General features: G+C 47.3%; 1 protein-coding gene across 1 annotated transcript in view; it reads right to left on the minus strand.

Moving 5' to 3' along the window:
- The window catches only part of ATP8B4 (ATPase phospholipid transporting 8B4 (putative)), a 245,667-nt gene extending 243,731 nt beyond the window's left edge, over positions 1-1,936 (minus strand). Inside the window, exon 1 of the mRNA XM_088472812.1 lies at positions 1,737-1,936. The gene's annotated coding sequence lies outside the window, so the exon portion shown is untranslated. The remainder of the gene's footprint in view (positions 1-1,736) is intronic.
- Positions 1,937-6,000: the final 4,064 nt, after the last annotated feature.

The following is a 6,000-nucleotide window of genomic DNA, read 5'->3' on the forward strand; positions in this document are numbered from 1 at the left end:
AGAACCATAACGTCTGATGAATTTTAGGAAGAACATAAGAACAGATCTTCAGACGTGAACTGTTTTCTTGCGATAAAACATGTAGGAGCATAGACATTCTTAAAAACATTTGAATAACAGGTCGGGAATCAAAAGATTGGACCAAAATTGTATAGGTGTGTACTTAGCTTTAAATAACATCGAATCAGCCCTGAAAACAGATACAGCCAGCAGCACAGCACAGTACAATAGCTATACAAGGGATTAGGCCATTGTGTTGACCGAAATATTTGTTTCATATATGATCGTATTCTATAAAAACCACATGCACTATACATGTGATATGTGTAGCAGACATTATACATACACATATAATATATGCCCTTATCTGGGAAAGTATTTATCGCACTGTCAATGAAGGTTCTTTAACGATGCTGGAACTGGCAGTATCTCAAATTGTCTGCACATTTTAAAAAGCCCAATCAATACTTCTCATCTAGAAGGGTGATTTCTGGCATCTGATATCTCTCTCTGCCCTTGCTATAATTATCTTGCTCTGGGTACCGCTATATAATCCACATTAATTACCTTGCTCCTTCTTTGCAGTCCCTCTCTTTCAGTACACTTTAATAAAAACTATGACAGCAGACACAAAGGAAATGACTATGTTACCTTACCACTAACTGTCCCAGTGTCAGAGTTTCAGGACGGCATCTGCAACATCCTGAGTCATTTACCTAACATAAACTGTCGTCCTCAATGTACTTATGATGACCCAAGTACTGACTGTTATTAGCAACTCTTCCTGATGTGACCCATCATCCTGTACTTCCAAATATAAGGAACATCATACTCTGTCTAAAGTGCACAAAAAGTAGTATATACAGATTATAAGGGACATCATACATACAGTCTCTTCAGTGCAGAGAGGAGTACATACAGAATATAAGACACATCATACTGTCTGTACAGTGCGCAGTGAGAAGTATATATGGAATATAAGGGACATCATACTGTCTCTTCAGTGCACATAGAAGTATAAACATAATATAAGGGAGATCATACTGTCTCTTCAGTGCACAGGGAGAATCATATACATAATAAAAGCAAAGAGTTAACCAGAAAAAAAAATAACAGTACTGTAGTTATATGACACCCAAAAAGCTGTTTACAGAGTACATTGCACTGCTCACTGGAAAGAGAGGATATATGCATTTTTTATATGCTATAAACACTGACTTAAAAAGTGTCCACTGGAAAAATATATATATCTAGATTCAAGTTCTAAAAAGATTACGATGCATAACATAATACAAATAGGATCCCCATCACATTTTCCAGCAGCAGCAGCTGCCAGGGGCATACAAAGCACCCAGTGATGATGAGAGCATCAGACCTGCTGTGTACACACAGGAATAAGGAAACCTCTGGTATAAATGAATGCAATGCAAAAGGGGCTTCTTGTCATGCGTGGGGGAGGGTGACTGAGAACATCAACCACTGCAACTTTAGGGGCTATCGATGTATACATTGTGGGGTTGCATTGACTGTCCGGGGTGGCTGATTCAGGTGGTAGGGGGTAGGGTCAATGGGGGCGCACATCATCCACACAGGAAGAAAAAACCCACGAGAACCCCCTCTCTCTCCACGCAAGTACAGGCCTGCTGTCTCTGTGTGATCCGGCTGTGCATGGAGAGAGGGGGAGCCAAACGTTTCCCCACTCAGTCATCCCATCGCTTCTTCCCCGGCTAACTTACCGCGAATGCAGCCCGTTAGGTAAACAATCATCTTCCAGCGGGGGAGAGGGTGGGGCCGTGCTGGGACGGGTGGGGAGCTCCGGGCTGAGGATGAAGTCACAGCCCGAGGAGGAGGCGCTCCAGACAGGGAGACTCGGTGCTTCCGCTGCCTGTGAGTGCTCCTACGAAGCCTCAGCCTCTTCAGCACACGCTGCTGCTCCTGTGTCTCCTGGGGCTCCTCTCACTCCCTGCCCTGTCCCCTACCTGAGCTGCCTTCACCTCCCACCACGTCTCACCCATAGCCAGGAGAAGCACACTTATATTATTCTATATATTAGGCTGTTATCTCACTACCTGGACCATGGCAGGCTGCTCTCTTCCTTTTACCTCAGAAGTTGAGATGAGCGCAAAAAAGGGGTTTCAGCCTATACAACAGTTTATAATAAAACAAAAAGTCTGTAGTATAACCAGAACCTAAAAAAAAACACAATTTTGGACTGATCTATGAGAGAATATACAGCCGATAGCAATTCAACCCCACATTTCAGTGCGCCACGAAAAATAGAAATAAATCTAAATACAAAAAGGTGGTTTTTATTTATTAGGCCCCCATTTATTAATGATCGCACTTGCAATGCGTTCTGGGCATGTCAGTACCACCTATGATCGCATTGCAATATACGATCATATCGTCCGGATACATCATCCAGCATATACAGGGACATGGGCTTCGAAACCTGCCTCCCTGCGATGTAATCGGAGAGCTGCCGGCCAATGCCTAGGCTGCTGCGCATGCGCAGTACCGGTAACTGCATATGTGCTGCGGCCTTTGCCGGGGGAGGTTCCCAGGGAACCCTCCGCCAGCTAATTATGCGGTGTGTAGCCATCGGCTACAGTGGCTAACGCCATCTTCAGATGACGTTAGCTGTGGGGGGCAATATTGGGAATGTACCGCATTTAGGATATTAGTAAATCTGGCAGCATCGCATTCCCGATAGAAACCTATGGGGGATGCGGGAATGGAGGGATCACAGCAGGTATCCGGGGGAAACGTAATATTTGAAGTTAACCCCCCAAAAAGTGTTTGAGGATTATACCTCAAATATACATTGATAAATGGGCTCATTAATGTGATTAACCTTTTTGTGAACAGGGATATTGACCAGGGACAGGCTAAATTTAGGGGTCAATTCATTTAGCCGGGAAGGGTGCGAGTTGCCATTGCCACGGCGTTAAAATGGCAGCAACGGCACCTCATCTCGCACCCCGAGCCCTAATTTGCTCATAGCTTTATGTCATACCTCCCAACATGCCCATCTCCAGGAGGGACACAATGTTCTGGTCCTGGACTTCCCTGGTAAGAGGTGGGGCTGCAGCGCAGTTCAAAATTCAAATAGGGGAGTCACACCAACTGTAATTTCACACGCTGCCAAACATCACTGGCTGGGACTCCCTGGCAGTTGGTGTGACTCCTCTATTTGAATTTTGGACTGTGCTGCAGCCCCACCCCTGGAGCCGCCACCAATCATAAATTACCAGGGAAGTCCAGGACCAGAGCATTGTGTCCCTCCTGGAGAGGGTCACGTTGAGAGGTATGCTATGGCGCTGCAAGCACTTTTGTGCAAATTTGGGCTGCCGTGAAGTGCGGCTGTTGTCACAATGGGGTAGATGTACGAAGCCCAGAAGCGGTATCAGCGCACGTTATGTGCGCTGATACCGCTTCTCCCCGATGTATTATCGGGGTCTGGGCGGTAAATGACAGGGGCGCTATGTGCCCCTGTCATTATCGGCGATGCTATCTACAAGATAATAGCGCTGATAGCCTGGGCTATGTACGAACGGACAGATCGTCTGACCATTCGGCCGGCTGTAGCTGACGTTATTGACAGCTACAGCCTGGCGCTAGCCTATCCCCACAGCAGGGACAGCGCTGTCCCTGCTGCGGCGGCTACCGGCTCCAGGGCTCCACGCGGGGATCTTGCGATACTTGTGAGATCCCGCGCATGCTCAGTGGAGCCAGCCGGGAAGAGACACAGCGCGTCAGCACTAGGCTGATGCGCTGCTGTCTCTAACGGGTAGCGCCGGAGGGGGGAGTTAACGCTCCCCCTCTCCGGCCGATGAGATGTTTATACATCTCATCGGTAGTGCTTCCTGCTTCGCCTCGGTAAAGAGGCGAAGCGGGAAGCGTTATAGCGGCACGTTAAGTGCCGCTATAATACATCTACCCCAATGACTTGCACCTGCAATATCATCGCAGACAATAGGATTGAGCCCCAAATATCTACCAGGTGTTTTGATTTTACTGGGAATAATTGTTTAACATTTTAATACTTCATATCCTGGTGTGTGTGTGTGTGTGTGTATACACACACATAGGTGTGCGCAAAAGCCGGCACCACCCCCTCTGCTGGGTCATGGACTGTCCTGTCCCACCCTCCCTGTGGGACATAGAATACTCACCTGGCACACCTATGTGTATATATATTATACAGCATATCTTATACATCTTCACAGTTAATCAGGTAGATAAACAGGCCTTCATTGAGTAATTCATGTGGATTCTATAGGTTTGAGTAATTTATATCAGAGCCCTTTGACTGGGGACAGAAATGTAATGTGAGTCACATTCGTATATAACATGAGTCACATGTCAAAATTGAATTTAAGTATAGTTTGGTTAACATTTAGTTTTTTGTTTGTGTGTCAATCATAAGTTTAGAGTCTTAAAAGTGTATAGTATAACAATCATATTGTGAAAATAATTAGGAGAGCAGGTTTAAATAAATATTAGGGATGTGCGCCGGAACATTTTTGCCAGATTTGGATTTGGTTCTAATTCGTCGTTTGGATTTGGATTTGCCAAACTGCGGTGACTGGATTTGGATTTGGATTTTTTTACAAAAATTGACAAAAAAAGCTAAAATCACATAAATTGGTCTTTTTTTTTTTCTTCCTAGAGTATTATTAACCTCAATAACATTAATTTCCAGTCAATTTAGAACACCTCACAGAGCAGCACCACAATTTAAAGCACATTTATGACACATTGCCACACAGCAGTGGCAGAAATGAAAAGTAGTGCACCCACCCAGTGGGGTACGACCAGCAGAATCACAGTACTTGTTTACAAAGTGGGCTACGGCCCTAGGAGTCACAGTGCACAATCTTATTCACATTACACCGCACATAGTGCCCCTGATTCACATTACACCATAAAGTAGTGTCTCTTATTTATGTTACGACACACAGTAGTGCCCCTTTTACACAATGCCCACAGTAGTGACCCTTTTATACAATGTCCACAGTAGTGACCCTTTTACACAATGCCCACAGTAGTGAACCTTATACACAAAGCCCACAGTAGTAATGCCTCTTATACAATGCCCACAGTAGTAATGCCACTTATACAATGCCCACAGCAATAGTGTCCCTTACACAATGCCCCCAGCAGTGGTGTCCCTTACACAATGCCCCCAGTAGTGGTGCCCCCTATGCAGTCCCCTTAGTAGTAGGGCCCCCTATGCAGTGCTCCCAGTAGTAGTATGCCCCCCATTAGCAGGCCCCCAGTAGTATGCCCACCATTAGCAGGCCCCCATAAGCAGGCCCCCAGTAGTATTCCCCCCCCAGTAGTATGCCCCCATAAGCAGGCCCCCAGTAGTATGCCCCCATAAGCAGGCCCCCAGTAGTATGCCCCCCATTAGCTGCCCCCCCAGTAGTATGCCCCCATAAGCAGGCCCCCAGTAGTATGCCCCCCATTAGCTAGCCCCCAGTAGTATGCCCCCACAAGCAGGCCCCCAGTAGTATGCCCCCATAAGCCGGCCCCCAGTAGTATACCCCCCATTAGCTGGCCCCCAGTAGTATGCCCCCATAAGCAGGCCCCCAGTAGTATGCCCCCCATTAGCAGGCCCCCCCTGTAGTATGCCCCCCCAGTAGTAGGCCCCTCCAATAGCAGGCCCCCATACACACATACATTTTTTTTTACCTGTATCCCCGCTCCAGCCGCCGTCCGCTCTGCTGCCACGCGACGAGGAGGGAGCCGGAAGACGGAGCTCATGAATGAGCTACAGCCGGCTCCCTCCGTGCAGCAGCCAATGAGAGTCTGTGTGACTCTCATTGGCTGCTGTAACAAACACACAGCTGCCGCTGGCGGCTGTGTGTTCTGCGTAGGGCAGACCGCTATCACAGCGGTCTGCCCTACACTCGAGCCCTGATGTCGGATTCTCTAGCGAGAATCCGACATCAGGTGGCCGCCGTTCTGCCCCGAACCGGAATCCGAGTCAGGCGG

This window comes from Taudactylus pleione, unplaced genomic scaffold (genome assembly GCF_031769625.1).
Source record: "Taudactylus pleione unplaced genomic scaffold, aTauple2 ptg000129l, whole genome shotgun sequence".
In the NCBI taxonomy this organism is placed as follows: Eukaryota; Metazoa; Chordata; class Amphibia; order Anura; family Myobatrachidae; genus Taudactylus; species Taudactylus pleione.